Genomic DNA, 27,687 nt, shown 5'->3' with positions numbered 1-27,687 from the left:
GAAGTGAGTAAGAAGATTTAGAAAGCGAACAAAAGCAAGAAGTTTTGCGGAGAGATTAAATAAACTATTACTTTATATTTTACAACTATGATACTTATATTTAAAACTATAGTGTATGTGTGTGTGTGTGTGTGTGTGTGGGGGGGGGATAAATATATAAAGCGGCCAACCGTAACCAAAATCATTACAATAAGAACAAGTAGATTCTATCAAGTTGTACAATACAGTGAAATCCTTTATGAGGAAGTAAAATAAAAACGCTGTAATATGAGTACTGTTGCTATTATTTTTCAGAATTCTGGAAATACATTCCAAAAGGATGCGAATTTCGACTACATTAGACTTCAACTTGCTCACCATTGTGCACCATCGAGGCTAATTCCTCAAGTATGTGGCCTAACTTCTCAGGAGATATTTTTCCAAAAGCCGAGACAATCTTTGCCTTGAGATCATCAAAATCTCTGGATCTCTATGCATAAATATATATTTTCCACAAAACTCCACTACAAATAAAATGGGTGGCGTCAAGTCTGGGGAATTTGGAGGCCACGTAATTGACCTACCATGACCTCACTACTTGATCTCAAATTTTATTCAGGAAATCACGAACTTCGTTTGCCGAATGAAGTGGTTCACCATCCTTCTGGATTATCATGCCCGTGTCTTCTTGTTGCAGCTATGGTATGCAAAGCAAATGTGAACCGTTCCTGAAGATCCACATCGCATAATGCCTGGATGCGTTGCATGCGGTGCGGATCGAGTTGACAAGTTGCGTATGTCACAGCCATTTCTGTGGACAATCACCTATTACTCTTCTTGGAACTTGCTGTGCTACCAGCAGCTTCGATTCCGAGAACATGTCTACGACCACTAGTATGTGACTGCTAACAGTTCTATTTTCTCCAAAATGCGATACCGTGAACATTGTTGTTTAGACAATTGTCCGAAGACAGGTCTGAACCTCATAAGTGACACAAATAACATATCACTCATGGGGCAACTAGGCCAGGTGATAACGAGGTAGGGTGGTCAGTTATTTTTCCTCTCTATTGCATACATCGATGACTAGTAACATATTGTCGTAACATTATCGATTTGTAATTCCGAACACTTCGATTCATACTCATGGTAAAAACGATATTCAGCTGGTTTTACACTTCCAAATTTCGCAAACCAGCACACATTTCGTTCGTTGCCTTACAGGAAAGGGCATGTTTTTATTCAGTTATTGCTAAGTTACAATATGATTACTTTAATCCTGAAGTATACCCTAAGAACTACGAAAATATATAGTTGTGTATGTATTTATTAACACTACAATTGGGTAGTGTGGTTTTAGGCGTAATAGATCAACTATTGATCAGATATTTTGTATTCGACAGATAATGGCGAAAAAATGGGAGTATAAGGGTACAGTGCATCAATTATTCATAGATTTCAAAAAGGCATATGACTCGGTTAAGAGAGAAGTTTTATATCATATTCTTATTGAATTTGGTATTCCCAAGAAACTAGTTGGATTAATTAAAATGTGTCTCAGTGAAACGTACAGCAGAGTCCGTATAGGTCAGTATCTGTCAGATGCGTTTCCACTTCACTGTGGACTAAAGCAAGGAGATGCACTATCACCTTTACTTTTTAACTTTGGTCTAGAGTATGCCATTAGGAAAGTCCAGGATAACAGAGAGGGTTTGGAATTGAGCGGGTTACATCAGCTTCTTGTCTATGCGGATGAAGTGAATATGTTAGGAGAAAATCCACAAACGATTAGGGAAAACACGGGAATTTTACTTGAAGCAAGTAAAGAGACAGGTTTGGAAGTAAATTCCGAAAAGACAAAGTATATGATTATGTCTCGTGACGAGAATATTGTACGAAATGGAAATATAAAAATTGGAAATTTATCCTTTGAAGAGGTAGAAAAATTCAAATACCTGGGAGCAACAGTAATAAATATAAATGATACTCGGGAGGAAATTAAACACAGAATAAATATGGGAAATGCCTGTTATTATTCGGTTGAGAAGCTTTCATCATCCAGACTTCTGTCAAAAAATCTGAAAGTTAGAATTTATAAAACAGTTATATTACCGGTTGTTCTGTACGGTTGTGAAACTTGGACTCTCACTTTGAGAGAGGAACATAGGTTAAGGGTGTTTGAGAATAAGTTGCTTAGGAAAATATTTGGGGCTAAAAGGGATGAAGTTACAGAAGAATGGAGAAAGTTACACAACACAGAACTGCACGCATTGTATTCTTCACCTGACATAATTAGGAACATAAAATCCAGACGTTTGAGATGGGCAGGACATGTAGCACGTATGTGCGAATCCAGAAATGCATATAGAGTGTTAGTTGGGAGGCCGGAGGGAAAAAGACCTTTAGGGAGGCCGAGACGTAGATGGGAAGATAATATTAAAATGAATTTGAGGGAGTTAGGATATGATGACAGAGACTGGATTGATCTTCCTTAGGATAGGGACCTATGGCGGGCTTATGTGAGGGCGGCAATGAACCTTCGGGTTCCTTAAAAGCCAGTAAGTAAGTAATTACAATTGGGTATACACCCGGTGGCAGTGATATATACTATACAATAATACCATTACAGTTATACAATAATTACAGCAATAAAAGAAAAAAAGAAATAAAAATAAATAAATAAAATAAAATAAAATAAAATAAAATAAAATAAAATAAAATAAACCTAAATTTTATTCTAATTATAAATAAATAGATGTAATAAACCTAGGACTATAAATAAAAACAATTCTATAATAACGCCTACAATAAGCAAAAGTAAATCTAACTTATAACTACTTCTATTTCACCCAACTATTACCAATTTAAATAATTACATATCACCTTAATTATTTACAAATCAACTTAATTCCATATCATCTTAGTTAATTACATATCACCTTGATTTATTTACATATCAACTAAATTCTATATCATCTTAATTACATATCAACTTATTTAATTACATGATACAACTTAGATAATTACCCTGCTCTACAATTACATTTTCTGTCTAATCTTCTCAACATTTCCTCAAATGTATTGATTTTGAGAGGACCACCCTGAAAGATTGCCGCAGGTAAGCTGTTCCAGTCTACTATTGTGCGGTTAACGAAGGAAAATTTTGCCACGTCCGTTCTTTGTTTTTTACATTTAAACTTCCTAATATGATCTGCCCTGCCTAAATATGATGGTGTTGCTAATCTAGCATTGATGTCGGTCTATGCTTTGTGTCCCATTTGTGCCTTAAACAATGCGGTGAGTCTGGTTTTTCGTCGCCTTGGTTTGAGAGATTCCCACCCTAAGTCTTTTACTATCTCTTCACCAAGTCTCTTTCCCATTTTGACATATTTTGCTGCCTTGCGTTGGACCTTTTCTATTGAATCGATTTGGTTTTGTCTGTAGTTTATAGTTGCAATGTTCAGACTATGGGCAGGCCACCTTCACAAGACAGGAATTTATAACACACCAGATAAAATTGTAGCCTACTGTGTGCAATTCAAATAAAGTAATGACTCGGAATCATCTCAAGAGGTGTACAGCTCTGTTCATGCACGATACCATTCCTAAAAATTAAGGAAGTGAAAAAACCAATGGCTTTATCGTCAAATGTTTTATCCATTTGAAGAACAGTATCAACAACAACAACAACAAACTCCTGTTTTTAACACCAATTGTGGCTAATATAACTTTTATTATTCACTCCTGATATTTTTACAACGATTTTATTTTATGTCTTTCCAAACGGGCAACACAATATTTTCGTATGGATGAAAAACAAAAAAATTTAATGAGGAACTAAAATGTTAGCTTTTCTTTACTCAAAATCTTATTACACAGAACCGATAAAATTCAAAGTGCAGTGATATTATCTAACTCCCAATCAGAAATCATCACAGTAAAAAAGGGATCATCAATAAAATCCATTAAAACCACAGAATGTTACAAAATGCTGCCATAATATGCGAAAGCAACCTGCTCATTACGAAATAGGAAACGGAACTGTAGATGCTCTAGCCAAGGGGTTAGATCTGTAGACTGAGAGGGCCACGCATCCCTACTGATAAATTCTATCCTCGGATACGCACTTTATGGATTTCGTCTATAGAATAGTCGGCTATGTCCTACAGCAGCATTCGATTCCGACACGACTTTGTTTGTGATTTTTATCCCTGAGTAAATATTTACTTGTTTCACTTTTTAAACAGTTGCGACAAATGTTTGACAGATAGTTTAAGGAACACATACACAGTCCTTATGTAAAGGGCCCATACACGCAAAGGTTTATCGGAGACTTATTTGTGCAAACTTACTTCCTACATTTTTATAGTTCACAAAGGAACCGTAAAAAGTAGTTGAAATCGATAATTTTCCGTAAAAAAATGCAATCACTCAAGAAGTACCATTCCTTCAAGGTTCTACGGTCATAGAAATGCGTGAGTATAGTTTTTTAAATATATACTTTCATAGTTTGCCGCCATTTCGCTAAAGAGATCTACTTAAAACGAGACAACAAAGAAATCTCGACCGCATCTAGCAGTATCGTTTATTTATATGTTTACTTTTTCTGCCGTCTAATTCAGGGAGCGCTAAAATTTGAAACAGTCGCTGAACTCTGGATACTTATCTTAAGCTTATTACAGCGATGTACCGAAGTACATATGATATTTCCATGCAGGAATTCTGCGTTATCATATGATGAAGGATCGGTGGAGCGGAGAAAAAATTTCTCTCCGGCACCGGGATTCGAATCCGGGTTTTCAGCTCTACGTGCTGACGCTCTATCCACTAAGCCACACCGGTTTCAAATCCCGATACCAAATTGAATCCTTTCAGTTTAAGTTCCACCTCTTAGTTTCCCCTTTAGTGGCCAACCCTCATGCACTGTGTCACCTATCCTTCATCATTATGATAACGCAGAATTCCTGGATGGAAATATCATGTACTTCGGTACATCGCTATAATATGATATGCGCATATAATCACTTCGTGATTTAAAACGGCGCTCATTCCGTCGGATCCCGGCCACTTAGTCACTCGTAATGAGTGCACCTCTGCACATTAGTGTGTTGGACATTGTGCCACTGTCACACATCTGTGACACAGTGCATGAGGGTTGGCCTTACTTACAAGGCTTTTAAGGAACCCGAAGGTTCATTGCCGCCCTCGCATAAGCCGCCAGCGGTCCCTATCCTGTGCAAGATTAATCCAGTCTCTATTATCATATCCCACCTCCCTCAAATTCATTTTAATATTATATTCCCATCTACGTCTCGGCCTCCCCAAAGGTCTTTTTCCTTCCGGTCTCCCAACTAACACTCTATTTGAATTTCTGGATTCGCCCATACGTGCTACATGCCCTGCCCATCTCAAACGTCTGGATTTAATGTTCCTAATTATGTCAGGTGAAGAATACAATGCGTGCAGTTCTATGTTGTGTAACTTTCTCCATTCTCCTGTAACTTCATCCCTCTTAGCCCCAAATATTTTCCTAAGCACCTTATTTCTCAAACATCCTTAACCTATGTTCCTCTCTCAGTGTGAGAGTCCAAGTTTCACAACCATACAGAACAACCGGTAATATAACTGTTTTATAAATTCTAACTTTCAGATTTTTGGACAGCAGACTGGATGATAAGAGCTTCTCAACCGAATAATAACACGCATTTCCCATATTTATTCTGCGTTTAATTTCCTCCCGAGTGTCATTTATATTTGTTACTGTTGCTCCAAGATATTTGAATTTTTCCACCTCTTCGAAGGATAAATCTCCAATTTTTATATTTCCATTTCGTACAATATTCCGGTCACGAGACATAATCATATACTTTGTCTTTTCGGGATTTACTTCCAAACCGATCGCTTTACTTGCTTCAAGTAAAATTCCCGTGTTTTCCCTAACAGTTTGTGTATTTTCTCCTAACATATTCACGTCATCCGCATAGACAAGAAGCTGATGTAACCCGCTCAATTCCAAACCCTGCCTGTTATCCTGAACTTTCCTAATGGCATATTCTAGAGCGAAGTTAAAAAGTAAAGGTGATAGTGCATCTCCCTGCTTTAGCCCGCAGTGAATTGGAAAAGCATCAGATAGAAACTGACCTATACGGACTCTGCTGTATGTTTCACTGAGAAACATTTTAATTAATCGAACTAGTTTCTTGGGAATACCAAATTCAATAAGAATATCATATAATACTTCCCTCTTAACCGAGTCATATGCGTTTTTGAAATCTATGAATAGCTGATGTACTGTACCCTTATACTCCCATTTTGCATGAGGGTTGGCCACTAATGGGAAAACTAAGAGGTGGAACTTAAACTGAGAGAATTCAATCCGGCATCGGAATTGGAATCCGGTGTGGCTTAGTGGGTAGAGCTTCAGCACGTACAGCTGAAAACCCGGGTTCGAATCCCGGTGCCGGAGAAAATTTTTCTCCGCTCTGCCGATCCTTCATCAATTACCTTAAGGCCAAAAGTTTTAATATTTTTCGCCTCTACACGAGGGGATATGCCTGTGGATTTAGGTTTGTACAGACTTATTTCTGTTTGTATGGGAGACTTAAGAGAGATAAACATCCACATACGTTGCCCTTTGGAAATGCTAGCAAAAATTAATAAAATATGCAGACATAAATTTAAATATGAAAACATGAAGCTGTAATATTATTCTGTAACTTCACCTACCAGAGGTATGCCAAGCACGTCGAAGTTATTTCGACGCGAGACACCTGGTACTAGTAAACAAATTTAGAGGGCATCTGAACGGACAATTCCGCAATCAAGCGTCGGAATTAATGCTGCGTGCACTCCAATATATTAATTATGTGTGAGATTATAGACAATCAAGATGTATTGTGTTGCCACACAATCCAAATATACGCTACTATCATAATAGTGAGCCAGTCTCCTGGTATCTGCATTGCATTTCCCTGTTCAGCAGTTAGGAGAAGGGAACAAGGGACCGGTGAACATAGGAAGGTTGCGTAGAGCCTTCAAATTTTGCACACTGATACGCATTATTAGCATAAGATGTGACAAAAAAAGTTTCGAAAATAATATGCAAGGTATTAAAATGTTGTTCCGAATATCTACATGAATCTAGTAGTTGCGGAGCCTTTTGAGCATTCATCGGCATTCTGTGACTCGCGAGTCAGCCCCTGGAAAAAGAAGTGAAGGAGAGTAGTACAGGCTACATCCTCAACCACAACGGACTTTTAGTTCGTTGAGCGCGGTGTACACAACGTAACTAATACCACTGGTGGCTTGGTTTCATAGTATCAACACAATCTAGTATACAGGGTGTTTAAAAAATACGGGGCACAATTTCAGGTATGTATTTCTCACATGTAGATAATCAAAATAGTTCATTACAACATGTGTCCGGAAATGCTTCATTTCCGAGTTATGGCCTTCACAACATTTAAATTCACAGGAACGTTTTTCTTTCCGCAGGTCGTTGTCATTACAGAAGATGTTCAAAATGTCCACCTCCTGCTTGAATACAGACCTCACATCGATGTCTCATTGACCTGCGAACACGATCCCAAACTCCAGGAGTATTGCGTATGTCCTCAGAACATGCCACAATTCGATTCCGAAGGGATTCCAAATCAGGTACCGGAGACGAATAAACCAAGGATTTTCAATGTGCTGATAGAAGGAGTCATGTTCACAGCCTCCAGAATCTCCTCCTGTACTTCTGGAGTTGTAGATCTTGGTCGTCCCCTTCCCAAACCAGGAGAGTTAAATTTTCCATACTCGCACAGACGGTAATGGAGACGTACAGATGTCTTCCGATCTGAACATTGTCGCTGTGGGTACCTCTCCTGGTACAAACGACGAGCCAGCGCAGCATTGCCGTCCGCCTTACCGTACATGAAGTGTATCTCTGCCAGCTCTTGATTTGAATACATGTCGCACAGTCTAACGCCTACACAACACTGAATGTAACCTTCGCCTCGGAATGAACTGTCAGAGTGCCCTCTTAAATGTCTCCTTTGACGGCAACGACCTGCGGAAAGAAAAACGTTCCGGTGAATGTCAATGTTGTGAAGGCCATAACTCGGAAATAAAGCATTTCCGGACACATGTTGTAATGAACTATTTTGATTGTCTACATGTGGGAAATACATACCTGAAATTATGCCCCGTATTTTTTAAACACTCTGTATACAGTCACGAAGCTTGAGTTGTGAGGGTGCTAGGAATAATAGACTGTGCCGGTACTATTTCGTATTGTGTGTAATGAGGCGATATTAGCGATCCTGGTGGTTAGCAACTATCTATGGACCCATATTTACTACGTATTGAGCTTCGTGACTATATACTAGACTGTGGTAACATGTCATTAACAAGACCATTGAAAATGCCACGGAAACGTGAATTTCGACCAAAATATCGATCCTTGTAAAATATATATCAATCATTGTTATAATTATGCTAAAATTTACAGTTTATTCTCCTGTAATTTCACAATTAAACACTGATAATAATATAACTTTAATCCATTCTATTGTATAATTCAATAAGAGGTAGTATGGAGCAAAACAGGAAATATGTTGTTGTTTTCTAATGCCAGGCATTTGACAATAAAGTCATTTGACCTCTTGCACTACAATATTTTTCAAAGATATTGTCATGGTTAGCCACTGACGTACAGATTTTGAGATGTTCTGAATCCATTTCTTGATTTGAGTTGCACAATGGACAGTTAGGAGACTGATATATTCCAATTCTATGCAGGTTTTTTGTTCAAACAGTCACGGCCTGTTGCCAATCTAAATGCATCTACAGACGATTTTCGTGGTAAATCGGGAATCAACTGTGGATTATGATGCAGAGAGTTCCATTTTTTCCCCTTGAGATTGTAAAAACAATAAATACGAAACATATTATGAAGTTGGTTGTTGACACCATGACCCAAATAAAATCGAAGTCATTAAAACATTGTCAATTTAGAAAACTCCTACACGATGTAGAGGAAGAATATCAAATTTGCCATATTATATAACTGTAAGGTGGCTTAGCCTTGGAGAAGTGCTTCGTCGGTTTTTTGACAAGCTTCTGCTTTTATGAAGGAAAAAGTGTAGTAGGTGCTGGACCCTGGACTTATTTCGTTGGCAGTATCACCGGACAGCTGTATACTAGCAGCATTGACGTGAGTGCGAAATATCGCGGACTTGACATCTAGCGGAGTGGCGTGCAATTACATCCACAAATACAAATACTGTATTAACATAGCGGAAATCGGACTATTGTTTAAAACGTGAGTACTGATGTGGAATAATTTACGAGACACTAAAGAGATGTTGAAGAGTGTTTAATGTAACATTATTTTATATCAAAGCTGTATATTATGAGAGATATTGCATGCATCATATTATTTTCCGTAATTTGTGTATTTCTTTCTTTGCTTTAGTGAGACAAAATTAATTCTGACATTAAGAATGATTTTACAATAACGCTTTATATACCCATTGCTGACAATTGCAAAGATAAAAATGGTAGTAATCTGATGCTTGTAATAAAGGCATGTGGACAACAATAAAACTTAATTTGCTAAAACTTTAAAATTTCCAATATATTTTAACTTATATTCATTTATTAGGCCTAAATAAAAAAGCTAATTTTTATTGTTCTATCAACACAGAGACAAAGGCATTAGGCCAAATAATGAATGTTGTTGACTCATGTTTTATGAACTCTCGAAAATCGAAAGTACGATTTGGAGCAATTTGTAATGCTGTAATTGTAGCAGTTATAAACAGCACATATACACCCTGACATTTTAATTAATAAAGCTATTAACTATCCCAGCAATAATATACATTGCAGTTGATTACAGCTTGTTTTCGCGACTATCGCCACACCGGCCGCCTAGGTAGCTGCACCAGCGTCGTTCGCGCGCAGAAAGCTGTCCGGTATTATTATAGTAAGGGATTTGGTATCACCATCTCATTCAGACGCTAGATAACCACAGCACTTGATAAAGGGTCGTAAAATAACAAATTTAAAAAGGGCAACAATGGAGCACGTTTTCAACATTTAATCTAGTAAATTGAATTAATTAAATTAAGGAAGTTACTCAAACACACTTTTGATCAGTTACCTAGATATCATATGAAAGTTTTATTGGGGGATTTCAATACTAAAGTAGGACGGGAGGATATTTTTAAACCAACAATTGGAAAAGAGAGCCTACACGTAAGTAGTAATGACAATGGAGTTAGGTTAGTCAACTTTGCCACATCAAAAAATTAATTGTTAAGAGTACAACATTCCCCCATAAGGATATACATAAATATACGTGGACTTCTCCAGACGGAATAACTCATAACCAGAGAGATCACATCTTGATAGATAAAAGAAGGCACACTAGTTATAGTAGACATTCGAACTTTCAGGAGGGTAGACTGTAATTCTGACCATTATTTGGTAATTGGAGAATTAAGAGAAAGACTGTCAGTAGCCAAGCGAGTAGAGTAACAAGCTAATATTAGTAGATTCAATATTCTGAAATTAAAGGACGAGGAAACTATGCAACGTTATCAGGTTGAAATTTCAAATAGGTTTGCTGCTTTAGCAACTGCTGACGAAGCTGAGGAAGAGTTAGATGTTAATAGCGTGTGGGACAATATCCGAGATAATATCAAAATTGCAGCTGAGCAGAGCATAGGTTATCATGAAACTAAGAAAAAGAAACCATGGTTTGATGAAGATTGTTGCATGGTAGTAGAAAGAAGGAAACAGGCAAAATTGAAATTCTTACAGGATCCAGTTGAGGCGAATAGAGATAATTATTTCAATGAAAGACGGGAAGCAAGTCGTACGCTTAGGAATAATAAAACAGATTACTTGAAGGAAAAACTGAATGAGGTAGAAACAAATAGTAAAAATAAAAACATTAGAGATTTATATAAGGGCATAAAGGAATTCAAGACTGGATATCAGGCAAGGGTAAACGTGATCAAGGATGAGAATGGTGACTTGCTTGCAGACGCTCATTCAATCCTGAACAGATGGAAAAACTATTTTGGGCAACTACTAAATGTACATAGGCCAAAGAAATGATCGGGACGAAATTCAAATACAAACTGCTGAGCCATTTATACCGGAACCCACGCTTTCAGAAGTCGAAATTGCGATAGAAAATCTGAAAAAGTACAAGTCTCCAGGTATTGATCAAATTCCAGCAGAATTAATACAAGAGGGTGGAAGGGCATTATCTAGCGAAATTTATAAACTTGTACTTGCAATTTGGGAAAAGAAAATTGTACCAGAACAATGGAAGGAGTCCATAATCGTACCTATTTTTAAGAAGGGGGACAAGACTAACTGTAGTAACTTTCGAGGAATATCACTTTTGTTGACGTCGTACAAAATTTTGTCGAATATCCTTTTGAGAAGATTAACTCCATATGTAGATGAAATTATTGGTGATCATCAGTATGATTTTAGGCGTAATAGATCGACTATTGATCAGATTTTTTGTATTCGACAGATATTGGAGAAAAAATGGGAGTATAAGGGTACAGTGCATCAGTTATTCATAGATTTAAAAAAGGCATATGACTCGGTTAAGAGAGAAGTTTTATATAATATTCTTATTGAATTTGATATTCCCAAGAAACTAATTCGATTAATTAAAATGTGTCTCAGTGAAACTTACAGCAGAGTCCGTATAGGCCAGTTTCTATCAGATGCTTTTCCAATTCACTGCGGGCTAAAGCAGGGAGATGCACTATCACCTTTACTTTTTAACTTCGCTCTTGAATATGCCATTAGGAAAGTTCAGGATAACAGGCAGGGTTTGGAACTGAACGGGTTACATCAGCTTCTTGTCTATGCGGATGACGTGAATATGTTAGGAGAAAATCCACAAAAGATTAGGGAAAACGCGGAAATTCTAGTTGAAGCAAGTAAGGCGATAGGGTTGGAAGTAAATCCCGAAAAGACAAAGTATATGATTATGTCTCGTGACCAGAATATTGTACGAAATGGAAATATAAAAATTGGAGATTTATCCTTCGAAGAGGTGGAAAAATTCAAATATCTTGGAGCAACAGTAACAAATATAAATGACACTCGGGAGGAAATTAAACGCAGAATAAATATGGGAAATGCCTGTTATTATTCAGTTGAGAAGCTTTTGTCATCTAGTCTTCTGTCAAAAAATCTGAAAGTTAAAATTTATAAAACAGTTATATTACCGGTTGTCCTTTATGGTTGTGAAACTTGGACTCTCACTTTGAGAGAGGAACATAGGTTAAGGGTGTTTGAGAATAAGTTTCTTAGGAAAATATTTGGGGCTAAGAGGGATGAAGTTACAGGAGAATGGAGGAAGTTACACAACGCAGAGCTGCACGCATTGTATTCTTCACCTGACATAATTAGGAACATAAAATCCAGACGTTTGAGATGGGCAGGACATGTAGTACGTATTGGCGAATCCAGAAATGCATATAGAGTGTTAGTTGGGAGGCCAGAGGGAAAAAAGATCTTTAGGGAGGCCGAGACGTAGATGGGAATATAATATTAAAATGGATTTGAGGGAGGTGGGGTATGATGATAGAGACTGGATTAATCTTGCTCAGGATAGGGATCAATGGTGGGCTTATGTGAGGGCGGCAATGAACCTCCGGGTTCCTTAAAAGCCAGTAAGTAAGTAAGTAAGTAAGTTACTCAAAATAACTGTTTTTTCATCCTACAACCAAGTGACAGTAACAAGCCAAGTTTCCAGGCTGACGAGAGAAAACAAAAGATGTGAAACGAATGTTGTGTAGGAACAGTTGAATAATATTTGAAATTCAAGTACCAAAATATGGGGTTGCCATTTGAAATTTCAAAATGGGGTAGGTTTGAGAAGGTGAAACCTAAAATACAATTAACACTGGTTTTAAACTTCCCTTTCGATATCTAAATTGACATATTTTTTGTTTAAATTAAACTAATTGAAATAAGTAGTTACTTAGACTGGGATGTATGTATTAACAGTACATGAAACAGAAACAGAAATTTAACTTATACCAACAGTTGTATGGAGTATGGACTATATTGTTAACAATTTCAAGGGAAAAATTTTTCCGGGGCCGGTTATCGATCCCGGGGCCTCTGGTTGAACGTACCAGCGCTCTGCCAACTGAGCTACCCGGGAACTCCACCCGACACCGTCTCAACTTTTCCCTTGAGAGACGGTGTCGGGTGGAGTTCCCGGGTAGCTCAGTTGGCAGAGCGCTGGTACGTTCAACCAGAGGCCCCGGGATCGATACCCGGCCCCGGAACAATTTTTCCCTTGAAATTAATCAAAGCTGCTTTATAGGGAGCTTTACCTGAAAGACTAGATTTGCATAATATATTGTTGACAGTTTGAACTTCTGTTTTACATCAAATAAAGTAGCTAAAGGTTTCACAACTTTTTAAATCCGATCTCAATAACAATGTGAAGACATCTGAATTGTTAATCTGCATTAAGGGAACGACACGACAGAGAAGCAAGAGAATATTCTAAATTGATTAGCTGTTTTGGCAAGCCTTTACCTAGTATTAATCTTTCGACCGATAACCGTCACAGGTTCAATAGGCCCTCTCTGTGAAGTTATTACATGCATGAACACATGATACTAATGAGGTTCTGATCACGTCTACCCTACTTCTCCAGCAAGGTGCTATTCATTACCGAATCGTTCACGGACATCAAAGGCTCCATTAACGAACTACTAGAATAGAAAGGAGCTTACACTCGGCACAAGTTTCTATCAGGATACTAATTTTGGTAATTCTTTCAAATTTATTCTTTGATTAAAATGCACATACATTATCTTTCTTAGGTCAAAGTTAATGCATACAAAGTTCTCTTGTTCATTTTCTAAGTTACGAAAACTATATTTGTAACGGCACTTATTTCCAGGACAGAGAATATAGAAATGGTGTACACAGATATTTAATCTAACTGCTATAAATTCCCTTGAGGTGACTGATGGCAGATCTTCAGCCTGTCAAGCAAGCGTTTCGAGTTCGAGTCCCGGTCACGCCTGGGATTTTCCATACTGACGGGGAACCACATTTGCGGTAATTTTCTAGAAACGTAATTTTTTTGCGTAAAAAAGGCAACCCGTCTGCAGTATGATTCTGCTAGTTTCAAGGGCATGTTTGCGGCAACAGGTGGTGACTGACTTAGGAGTTTGTAAATTCTTGTTGTCACACATAGCCAGGTTTTTCTTCTCAATTTTCACAGGCTTAGGACTGTCCACGGTTTGGTTAAAAATATAGCTATACTTCAGTGACAATAATGCCATGTCGTTTGATGTTCATAAAAATTTACAACTTTGCCAAATTTATAATTTTCGATAAATAAACATTTTTTTTTTTTTTGGTTTCAGTAACTTTTTTTTTTCGTTGTTGGTAACTCTATAGCATCTACTAGATGCTTTATGGTTGTGCTAACACAGATGGAGTTACTTGTCAACAATGTGACGCTGAAACGTGTGTTCAGGTTAATGCCCAGCGACAGTCCTGATGTATTTTTTTTATATTTGTGATGATTGGTTAATTAATATTAACCCGGCACACTCACATTCATACAAATTTCCAGACTCAAGACACCCAGGGAATTCTTCTTCTTCAAGAAAAACTCACCGAGCGCCGAGCCCGGGAATCGAACCCTGATCTGGAAGCCAGCATGCTGACCAACAGACCACGTCAAGGTTTCAGTAACTGTCAATTTTTACGTCCATGTTGCTATAGAAACTTTCGTGAATAGATGTAGATACTGAAACAGACAAATGAGCATTACGATATCAGTGGTGCCAACTTTAATTTATAAGCTTAGTTCAGAAATATTAACATTCTTCTTTTTTATCGATAGTAGTGTAAGTGTTACTTTTTGCGTTAAGCGAACATTACGATATCAGTGGTGCCAATTTTAATTTATAAGCCTAGTTCAGAAATATCAACATTCCTTTTTTTATCGATAGTTTAAATATTAGTTTTTGTGTTAAGCGAACATTACAATATCATTGGTGCTGTTACTTTTTGGATACCCTTCCAGTTTATCAGGCTTAAAACATGTTTTTAGATATATCGCAATCGGGTCTTCCAAAACCAACGCAAACTGGCTGTGTTTTAATCCTCCTGATTAGCCGTCCTGCCGCAAACATGCTGTCCCATATACTGATACTTATGGCGGACAAAGTCGCAATTGGGGTTTTTCTCAGGGTTCTCCCGTTTCTTCATATTAGGTATCTACATCATTCCATCAACATCTCTCTACTCCGTCATCATTCCACAGCATTCCCCGAAAGCCGGCTGGTGACGTACGGAGGGGGCTGGTCTACGAGACGAGTGGAGTTTCTGCTCGAAATCTGGGTACGCAGCGAACCTTAGTGTAGTCAGCCGGTATGGGTTTTGGAATGAGCCTAGTTGAGGGTTAGAGAACAATAGATCTTGAAAAGTTGCAGTTCTGGGCCGTAGTGTCTCCCTCCCGAAATACAATTCAATACAACTGTTATAAAAGTTTTAATTTTTTTAACCGACAAAAACAGATACCGGTACTGATTTCATATTTGAGAGAAGATTACAAGCTGCAGAATTAGAGGCTATAGAAATAACACAGAGGGAGTAACAACTCATTCGGGTTTACCCTGAAAAATATCGTCTGCCAGCGAGAAAATTAACAACTTGAAGTTTTGAGCCAAGCGACCTGAGTTATTAAGCTGGGTTTACACTATTTGTGCTCGTAAGCCATAGGCGGCTCGTCAGATTTAGGGTCGAGCTCGTCTGGTCTACGCCCAAGTCTTCAGTTGCTCAAGTGGCTTCGACTCGAAAGGATCCGACGATGAATCGTGAAGTAGTTTTAATAACAAAAAGCGAACACAAGAATTATGAACACGTGATCTTTGCAACTTACGTAAATGTATCCCAATTACTGAGTGACTAGCAGATGATTTGGGATGAGGAATCACGCAGAAAACCCAGCCAAAAATGTAGATGGTGGGTATCCTCCGTCTTCCTCAGTCGGGAAATTTGTAGTGAAAGTAATACATATGTTAAACGGACTTACGAATAGAAACTTATATTTTAAAACATTTTATCGTATGTCACTATCAGATTTTGATGTGCTGATAAATCTGGTGAATTCTGGTGGACCAAAAATTTTCAGGAATAACACTTTATTTTGTAAATGTATCCCACCAGATAGATCCCATCTTGATAGATAAAAGAAGACATACGAGTATAGTAGACATTCGAACCTTCAGTGGGGCAGATTGTAATTCTGACCATTATTTGGTAATTGGAGAACTAAGAGAAAGAGTATCAGTAGCCAAGCGAGTAGAGTAACAAGTTAATATTAGAAGATTCAATATTTCGAAATTAAAGGACGAGGAAACTAAGCAACATTATCAGGTCGAAATTTCAAATAGGTTTGCCGTATTAGCAAGTTCCGACGATGTTGAGGAAGAGTTACATGTTAATAGCATGTGGGAATATATCCGAGGTAACATCAAAATTGCAGACAGAGAGGGTTTGGAATTGAACGGGTTACATCAGTTGCTTGTGTATGCGGATGACGTGAATATGTTAGGAGAAAATCCACAGACGATTAGGGAAAACACGGGAATTTTACTGGAAGCAAGTAAAGAGATAGGTTTGGAAGTAAATCCAGAAAAGACAAAGTATATGATTATGTCTCGTGACGAGAATATTGTACGAAATGGAAATATAAAAATTGGAAATTTATCTTTTGAAGAGGTGGAGAAGTTCAAATATCTGGGAGCAATAGTAACAAATATAAATGATACTCGGGAGGGAATTAAACACAGAATAAATATGGGAAATGCCTGTTATTATTCGGTTGAGAAACTTTTATCATCCATTCTGCTGTCGAAAAATCTGAAAGTTAGAATTTATAAAACAGTTATATTACTGGTTGTTCTTTATGGTTGTGAAACTTGGACTCTCACTTTGAGAGAGGAACAGAGATTAAGGGTGCTTGAGAATAAGGTGCTTAGGAAAACATTTGGGACTAAGAGGGATGAAGTTACAGGAGAATGGAGAAAGTTACACAACACAGAACTGCACGCATTGTATTCTTCACATGACATAATTAGGAACATTAAATCCAGACGTTTGAGATGGGCAGGGCATGTAGCACGCATGGGCGAATCCAGAAATGTATATAAAGTGTTAGTTGGGGGGCCGGAGGGAAAAAGACCTTTAGGGAGGCCGAGACGTAGATGGGAAGATAATATTAAAATGGATTTGAGGGAGGTGGGATATGATGATAGAGAATGGATTAATTTTGCTCAGGATAGGGACCAATGGCGGGCTTATGTGAGGGCAGCAATGAACCTCCGGTTTCCTTAAAAGCCAGTAAGTAAGTAAGTATCCCACTTAATGGGCGACTGTCACTTTCAGGTATCTAGCCTCTGGCCCACTTTTCCAAGTTGCAAGTTTTTGTCTTACTTTTCTGTATGTTGGTAGCAAACATGTCATCCTCATCTTTAACTGTACGACACATAACCCGAGTTGGGAATGGATTCCTACTCATCACTTTTTTGTGTATTGCATTTTACAATTTGTGGGTACATTAATTCATCATTTTCTGACACTAGGCAGATCTTTCACTGCAAACCCAGCATTTTCCAATCTACCCTCTTTTCTGCTTTCCTCTTAGTTTTCGCATACGATCCATGTATCTTAATGTTGTCGATCATCTGATATCTTCTTCTGTCTCCAACTTTTCACTTTTCTATAGCTCACCATTCCTTCCAGTGTATCCTTCAGTAGGCAGTTTCTTCTTAGCCAGTGACCCAGCCAATCTGTGGGTACTGTCCCAGAAATTGGGTATTTTCTTTACACATTAATAAAGTTAACGATTGAATCATTTGGTCACTCCGTCACTCGACGAGGATTACAAGTCAACTAATAATGAGAACTACAAGTTCATCTCCGTCCAAATGGCTTGCGCAACTTGTCTCAAGTCCCTCGACAACGGTTGGATCTCCATCAGTCCCAGACTTGTGCTGCTCCTTTCGTGACTCGTGTCTCCATCCACACGTCACTCGAGTACGAGTACGAATATGTGTAGTGTGGACGCGTCTTACGATGCTTTGTTTATTTATTTATTTATTATTTTGCTAATAATTGTAACATAAAATATAATATATACAGAAAAACTTTAGCTCGCCCCTGAAAGAGTAGAACTCGTGCTCAGGGGCGGATTGTGTATCAGTGATCAGTTCGTGTGTCGTTAATTTATAATTATCAGAGCTATTACTGCTCAACTCTTTTCCAAATATTTTGTTATAGTCACACAAGCATTTTAAATTAATTATTGCCGTCCTTATTGCATTCAACAGATTTTATTTCTATCCTCGCGCGACTAAAATGCACATGTTACAAAACAGAATAAACTTGTAAAGAGTACACTCATTTTTTCGTGTTCATCATTTCTATTACCACTATCAGTACTTCGATCATCGATTAGTGTAGTCAGTTCTATTACATTATCTTTTCGAGATATACAAAGAGTGTCAAACCTAAGTTACAGATATTCTTTCGAGAGCGGAGCGTTGAGCTTTCCCGATAGCTGTTTGCTATGTTAGGAAAAAGACATAACATGTGGGTTTTTCCTATCAGTTGTTGAATAAGCCGATGACACGATTCTGCTGGGATTTTACATTGAGAATTTCACTTAGTTCCCTGAACTTTATTGAGAAAGAGTTTTGTTTGCATAGATTTTGGCGGAGTTTTTCAGAGGCTGCATTAAGCATCGAAATAATGTGTTGTTAAATTATTATTAATTAAGTGGCGAGAAATAGTTCCGTTCTCGTTAAAAGAAAATGTGTGAAGCGTAAAAACACAACTAGTACGAATTTAGTAAAAACTAAATTGAACTGTCCACTTAAACATGCAATCTGCTTCTTAGTTTATCAGATTCATTACTTTTACTAATTAAAGAGTGTGTATGTATGAATATATGTATATATGTATGTATGTATGTATGTATGTATGTATGTATGTATGTATGTATGTATGTATGTATGTATGTATGTATGTATGTATGTACGTATGTATGTGTATGTATGTGCGTATGTATATATGTATGTACGTGTCCACAACTGTGGAGTAACGGTCAGCGCGTCTGACTGCGAAACCAGGTGGCCCGGGTTCGAATCCCGGTCGGGGCAAGTTACCTGGTTGAGGTTTTTTCCGGGGTTTTCCCTCAACCCAATACGAGCAAATGCTGGATAACTTTCGGTGCTGGACCCCGGACTCATTTCACTGGCATTATCACCTTCATATCATTCAGACGCTAAATAACCTAGATGTTGATACAGCGTCGTAAAATAACCCAATAAAAAATGTATGTACGTGTGTATGTATGTATGTGCGTATGTATGTATGTATGTGCGTATGTAGGTACGTACGTAGGGGAGAGTCGGGTAGTATCGGACATCCGGTAATATCGGACAGTGAGTTTCTTTCATCTACCACACGATGATAGTACCCGATTGGCATGGTTACGTTTCTCTGATGTCGCATAGAGAAACGTAACCATGTCATTCAGGTACTACCATATGGTGGTAGACGAAAGAAACGCACTGTCCGCTATTACCCGATGTCCGATACTACCCGACTCTCCCCTATATACGTATGCATGCACTATGTAGTTCCTATGCTATTTTTACTCTTTTTGCAACCCATCGTCCTACAGTATTCAGAAGAGCAATGAGGTTCACGAAATTACATTCTGTGGTAATGTATACATTGATCATGAGAAGAGCTAACTACCTGAGGCCGAAAATAACGGACAAATTAATTATTTAAACGACCCGTACAGTCCAGAAGTTTGTTTTAAAATTTAATAAAATCACCGCTGCTTCCACGCTAGAAACACGGCAAAGTGAAATTATTGATATTAAAGAGTCTATACTAATGACCAAGAGTTCCTCTTTAATTGTTTGATCCTAGTCTCACTACCTAGTCATAATGTTATTTCGTAGGGAAGGAATTGCTTCACAGTTGTTTAGTCAACAACCTCATAAGTGACACCAATAAGATATCATCATGAGACAACTAAGCTAGGAGATAATGGTGTAGGGTGGCTAGTTCCTTCCCCTTCTCCATTGCATACATCCCTGACCAGACACATATGTATGTGTTAATGACTAAAATTACACCTTTTCTTAAACCAGTCTTTCATTCAGACCCTCTCCTACTGGTGGGTGAGTGGGTAGATGAGTGAGTGGGTGGGTGAAGTGCGTAAAGTCCAATTTTTCACATCATCCTGAAGAGGAAATTCTTAAATTAAAATTGATTCTCAGATATTTTTAAGAAAGATTAACAATACTCTAGCAAACACTATAAGAGAACCAAGAAGCAAAAATACACAAAGTAGGATTTTGGGAACTATTTATACTTAAAAAAAATCATTTTTCTCGAAAACAACTTTTATACAGTTAACACACTTTTCCCACCCACCCGCCCTTTGTTGTTTTCAAGTTCTTTACATTTCCGTTTATATTGATAACTAGTGGCTTGTGCAGCAAATGCTGCAAACTAGGTTGATTAGATGTTCAAATAAAAATTTTCAGATTTCTTTTCAATGAAGGATACCAGACATTCTGGAAGTTATTTGCTTCCATAATAATGAAAGATACTCTCTCTCGAGCCAATACTGAAGAGAACCATGCATATAAATATCTACACCACACCGCCATTAAATATATGAAAGAGACCCAACCCCACTTGATTAATAACTATAAAAATATTTGATTTTTAATAATATTATTATCTTACGTAAATTTTATAGCTTTCAGAACATATACTATATAGCCGCCACTCAGTAAAATAGAAATCAAAATCTAATTTAAGTTATTCTCTGCATCTACTTATACAACCCCAAAACGTTCCACTTTCATATCATCAACATAGCATTCTGTATTGTTTTGTATGATAGATAGAACTAAACTGCCCCCCATTGAGGGTAGCCCTTACGGACTCAGTATATCCTCAAAAAATTATTATACATATGTAAACATAGATATTAAATTTAAAAAAGGGAAACAAAGAAAAGGGCGTGAAACATTACAATTGATATTAATGTGGCACCATGTGATTAATTGGGATTTGGCAGGATTTTTTTAACACAATTATCACAATGTCGTCCCTCAAAGATGTTGGCAGAACAAATTTCCTTCGAAATTCTTCGAAAAAAGCTGGTATAGTCCCTCGAGCACCTATGAGCAAGCCGAATATCTCAACGTGAATTAAGGCATATTTCAGCTTGAAATAGTTGACTGTAGGCTCATAGATCGACTTCTTCTCAAGGTCTGTGAAAATTACGGGAAAACGGCTGAACGAATTTTAATAAATGGCCCCTCATTTTGAAGCTTGGAACACAAAGTTTTTCGGAAAAATAGTAGTTTTCAGTGAAATGTCAATTTTCCTACATAATTTTCCTATTTTCCAAAATCCATCTGTCGTCAGTTTTGAGAACTAGCTAATTGCATTCAGGAGAAGCGAAGCGAGCATCAAGTCGGCAGTGTTGCATTTCAACATAAAACAAAACACACACTATAGTAAACAATATTACACGAAGGCCATGATCTGCATGAATGCTGACATATTTACAGCTCAAATTAAATTGGTTATTAAAAACTTAACTTACTAAAAATAATTTACAGGTTCGATTCTGTGGTGTGTAATTTTCTGGGTACAGCTGTGTATTGGATATTAAAAACTACAAAACTTGCGGTGGTTTGATGACATTATTACTATTAGAAATGAAATATTATTGTAGTTAATGCCGTGATGTGACTATTTTTCATTAATTATACATATTTTATTTATTTATCGGAGCTTCCTCAAATTAGAGGCTGCCATTAGACAGACCTTGAGAAGAAGTGGTTCTAAGAGCCTACAGTCAACTATTTCAATCTGAAATATGCCTTAATTCACGTTGAGGTATTCGGCTTGCTCATAGGTGCTCGAGGGACTATATCAGCTTTTTTCGAAGAATTTCGAAGGAAATTTGTTCTGCCAACATATTTGAGGGATGACATTGTGATAATTGTGTTAAAAAATCCTGCCAAATCCTAATTAATCACATGGTGCCACATTAATATCAATTGTAATGTTTCACGCCCTTTTCCTTGTTTCCCTTTTTTTAAAATTTAATACCTATGTTTACATATGTATAATAATTTTTTTGAGGATATACTGAGTCCGTAAGTCCGTAAGTAACTTTCAATGAAGCGTTAGTTTTCCTACATTATTTTCCTATTTTCCAAAATCCGTCTTTCGTCAGTTTTGAGAACTAATTGCGTTTCAGAATGAAACAAAACACACACTACAACAAACAATAGGCTATTACACGAAGGCCACATGACCTGCAGGATTGCTGACATATTTATAGTTCAAATTCAATTGGTTATTAAAAACTTCAAGACTTGCTAAAAATAATTTACAGGTCTGATTCTGCGGTGTGCAATTTTCTGAGAACAGCTGTGTGTTGGATATTAACATTTACAAAACTTGAAGTGGTTTGATGACATTATTACCATTAGAAATGAAATATTATTATAGTTAATGCCATGATGCGACTATTTTTCATTAATTATACGTATTAAAGTGAAACCTTTTGGGGTTATATAAGTAGATGTAGAGAATATCTTAAATTAGATCTTCATTTATATAATTTACTGAATGACGGCTATAAAATTTACGTAAGATGATAATATTGTTATTAAAAATCAAATATTTTTATAGTTATTAATCAAGTGGGATTGGGTCTTTTTCATATACTTAATAGCGGTGTGGTGTAGATATTTATATGCGTCATTTTCTTCAGTATTGGCTTGAAAGAGCGCAAAAATTACAGTTCCTAAGGAAAGACCGAAAGGTATTAGTTACTGATAAAATAAGAGACCTACAAAATTTTGTAGTCTTCCGATCATTTCAGCGAGATCTCTTAGCGGGATAAAATGATTTTACCCTCTACATTTCAAGCTCTACATGCAGTAGCTATACCAAGATACTAAGTCTATTGTTCGAAAGCATAGCAAACCTGTCTTTTTTTAACTTTCACCTACAATTCACAATGACCTGAAATAGCCATTGCTTTACTCCCACATGAAAAACCCACTGACCGTTCTGACATTGTTACTTGCGTTTTCGCGTTGAAACTCAAAAACTAAAGGTAGATAAGTTCAAGAAAAAGTATTTGGCATAAAAAACCATTCAGAGGGAGTATGTTTCATTATTATGGAAGCAAATAACCTTCAAAATGTCTGGTATTCTTCACTTAAAATAAATCTGAAAAATTTTTATTTTAACATTTAATGAACTTAATTTGCAGCATTTGCTGCACAAGCCACTAGTAATGTATAATTTCTTATTTCTAACAACAGAAGATCTAATATCTATATGTCTAATGCAAAAAGAAGTCCATTAAAACTATGTCTAATTTACAATCAGGTAGGTTACAATACTTCTAAGTCTAACTTTCAATGTTGTCTAAAGTTGTGAAGGGTGAAAAATGTGCAACACATTTTGATTCTTAGAATGTTTGAATAGAGAAAATTGTATATTTGTGCACAGTAAAATTTACAATTTTAGCTATATCTCTAATCGTGATATATTGAAAAGGTAGTTCAATCATTTTAATTTTCCTCTAATGGTTCAATTTGCAATTTGAACCTATACCGTAAAGTTCTTAGGAAGAATCATCACTTTCTGGCACTATTGAATAGACATGTTTCCAATTAGGCAATGTGTGAAAATACTACGTGGTTTTTCAGACCAGAGAGTAATAACAATAACACTGAAAGATTGATAGTATTATCCTCTATTTTTCAATTAACCTTATTGTACCATGTCGTTGATGGATATTGTTACTACAGCATTAGACCATACTTCAGTAGACATTATTTTATAATTACATCTAATTCAAAATTAGACATTTTGTCATGAGACCTTTCCCCATTAAACAATTTTAGACATTGAATGGACTTTGATTTCAATGTTGTTCTTAAGTTATACACGTTTAAATTGTAATCTAATACTCGTGTACTTTGTATTTTCTATATTTGTATATGTCATTACATGGTCTGTATTTACTACATATTAATATTATTGTGCCGAATTAACACTCTCCAATTTTATATAAGTAGACTGAACTGCGCCCGAGCACGAGCTTCTGCTCTTTCGGGCTGCAATGCCTAATGTAGTGTAAATCTTGTGTATTAAATAAATAAATTTGAAAAAAAGAAGACATTTCGGCTTTAGACCATGTTCCAGTAGACATTATTTGTGATTAGACTTCATTTAAAATTAGACATTTTGACTTGAGATCTTTTCCCATTATACATGGATAAATTGCAGGCTTCTTTTTCATTAGACGTAATTGCTGAAAAGACATTATGTACTTTAGATCTCGTACATTTAGTTGTACTGACCTGAAAGCCTTCTGAAGATATCATATCACAAACTGAACTGAATTTTGCTGAAATCGTTGTACTGTACAATGGATGACCAAGGAAACTTAGCGGATTAGCAAAACACGATGTTGCACTACAAGGGCTGTTTGATTTTGGTTTTGAAAATTTAAATTGTACGTAAGGATTAAACTAGATCTTTAATAGAAAAATAAACGGGTGAAATTTTCATAATTGATACTGTATTGAACATTTGGTTGTGAGATATCCTATTAAAACTTATGAAACAGCATTTTTAACGCTGAATACAAAATTATTTAATGCGAGTATACTCCAGGTGGCTGAATGGTCAGACCTTCAGCCTGTTACGCTGACGGTATGGGTTCAAATCCCGGTCAGGTCCACAGTGACACTAATGGCGGTAAAGGTCGCAGTTGGGGTTTTTCTCGGGATTCTGCCGTTTTCCCATATTAGACATCTGCATCATTCCGTCACCATTCCTCCATTTCGTCATCATTGCACAGCATTCCCCGAACACCGGACTGGTGACGTACAGATGCCTCAAACTAGCAAGCTGTCTCGTTCGCGCAGGCGCATAGAGCACTTCTCCCCTACCACTGTCCACCTACTGCTGTGCACTGTAGACTAGAACGGTACAGCTCAGTTCTAATAACAGTTGAGAAGGCTGCATAGGGAGGGTACATCTTGAATACATTGTCAAGAGGTCAACTTTTCAGATAATATGACTATACCTGGGTATCGGAGCCTAGGTGGGCCCCCTCCGTTAGCTCTACTACTTCCCCTCTCCAGGCAGCTTCCTAGTTTGAGGCATCTGTACAGAGGGTTTTTCCATATATCTATTCACCCAATTGAGGGGCTTAGAACAAAAAGCAGGTAAGTGACAGAAACCTAGTTTTGAGGAAATTGCAGTTAAAGTTCTACATGCAATGGAATATTATACACTAGCTTGGTGAAATGATTCCCATATAGCAGCACTGCAGAGTGTGATCACTTCCCTGATTTTATCCCAAAGAAACATACTTTTGGGCTATCACAACACGCACTTACCTCATTTTTTTTAATAACGTCACTTACCTGCTTTTTTTTCTAAGCCCCTCAATTATTTCATCACATTAACAGTCGTAGCTGGTACAGAATATTTCATTAAAGAGCTTATACGAGACTTATACAGTATCTTCACGTTTGCCTCTGACTTCTTTTTCCCCATGCACAGAACAGTTGCGAGATGTTTGCTATCGCCCACGGTGATTACTAAGGAACCTCAGGCTTGAATTGAAGCCTGAAGCCCTATACAGAAATCAATAATACATCAAACACGGCAATCAGCTCCAGAAGCCTCACACATGCTAACATCTCTAATGAATCATGGCTTTGAGGAAATTTTCTTAGTGACAGAGTTCGAAATAAGAATGAAACAAAAAGCGATATGGGTTGACGGGCATGTTTAAGAAATAATCTTAACTACATTGGTTAGTTCAAATGAAAGTCGGTCGAGGGATACTATGTTCAACAGGCATATCAGCAGGAGTTCACTTTAGGGGTGTTGACAACAGTGGTTATAAGATTTTGTATTGACGGGTGCGATTGGTATAACTGCCGTTATTTTTCAGAATAAATGAAAAATGAGAAGCGAATTGTGCAAGATGGAAGCATACAAAAGTGAACAGAATAAGTCTGTAAGTTCAGTCCAGTAATAGAATGCCCCTCAGGTTGCGGATAGAGACGGCCTCCAGATATGGAGGGTAGCTGCGAATATATTGAATAAGCAGTCGTGGACAGCCGATAAGGGGTGGTCCTCCAGCTTGGGGGTTGGGCGAAGGGCTAACAACCCATCACCGTAAAAAGCAGCTTGTTACGAAACCTAACAATAAGTTACAGGAGAATGGAAAAAGTTACACAACGCAGAGCTGCACGCATTGTATTCTTCACCTGACACAATTAGGAACATTAAATCCAGACGTTTGAGATGGGCAGGGCATGTAGCACGTATGGACGAATCCAGAAATACATATAGAGTGTTAGTTGGGAGGCCAGAGGGGAAAAGACCTTTCGGGAAGCCGAGACGTAGATGGGAGGATAATATTAAAATGGATTTGAGGGAGGTGGGATATGATGATAGAGACTGGATTAATCTTGCTCAGGATAGGGACCAATGGCGGGCTTATGTGAGGGCGGCAATGAACCTCCGGGTTCCTTAAAAGCCAGTAAGTAATAGCATGCCATCCCATAAAATCGATCGACAAATTTTCAGGTCAGTTTTGTGCGTGCTTTTAATTTCTAAATTACATCACATATTTCAATTAAGTAAACGATGAACCACAGACGAAGAATCAATGTATCTAGTGCAGGGACGGGGAACTCGTAGTGTAAACAGAGCAATCAATATGAGTACCTACATACAACAGCAACTAAGGCAGCAGGAGAGGCTAAGCTCTCTGAGAGAGGTTGTTCCCCGACGCGATCTAAATGTGACCTTGAGTTGGAGAGGGTGACGTTATCTAGCGATTCACGAGAGGGGAAATTTGAGGCATGAATTAGAACGTTCACAGTGGTGTTAAACGTTTCATAACAAACCAGACTACAATCTCAATTGAATAACAATTAGTAGTCGACAAGTTAAATAGGAAAAATTCGAGAGCGAAGTTGAGTGAAACGAGAAAACTCACAACATAGAGGCGTACGAGTATGCTTAGAAAGTGGGAAAGTAATATGTAGCAAACGATAGAGCACGATGGTTACCTTAACAACAGACATGTTTACTCTTAAAGCTAACAAGATGGCTAATCCCAGGAGTCCCTGCACAGCAACGATATACCGGGTTTTCAGGATATCTGGAAAGAAGATAGCCTATTTTGATTGTCACTTTTGACGTATACATTAACAGTAATTCTACCAGTGACGTATTCAAGTATTAAATGCGTTCCTGTCTTTCCGATACAGTCTATACCGATTTGTTTGGCTGTAGAAGGGATTACACCTGCTGACAGCCATCGCAGATGGGACATGCCTATATGGAGAGACATGCCCAGGGAAATCAGCTGTGAAGGACTGTTATGTGCGGTTCCGTTCGGGCCGAACATCTCCACAGGACAATCCACGTCCAGGGCAAGCGCTCAAGGCTATCACGCCAAGTTTAATTCAACATGTTGATGCTCTTGTCCGAATGAATAAAAGAATAACAAATAAGTGAACTTAACTACTGAATATC

The 27,687-nt window shown here is 37.5% G+C and overlaps 1 protein-coding gene across 1 annotated transcript in view; it reads right to left on the bottom strand.

Annotated features, from left to right (window-relative positions):
• The window catches only part of LOC138698450 (dynein axonemal heavy chain 1-like), a 629,600-nt gene that overhangs the window by 96,547 nt on the left and 505,366 nt on the right, over nt 1-27,687 (bottom strand). The gene's annotated exons all lie outside the window — the stretch shown is intronic.

This window comes from Periplaneta americana, chromosome 4 (genome assembly GCF_040183065.1).
Source record: "Periplaneta americana isolate PAMFEO1 chromosome 4, P.americana_PAMFEO1_priV1, whole genome shotgun sequence".
Lineage (NCBI taxonomy): Eukaryota > Metazoa > Arthropoda > Insecta > Blattodea > Blattidae > Periplaneta > Periplaneta americana.
Note: the sequence above shows the minus strand (reverse complement) of the source record. Positions and strands in the feature narration are given on the sequence as shown.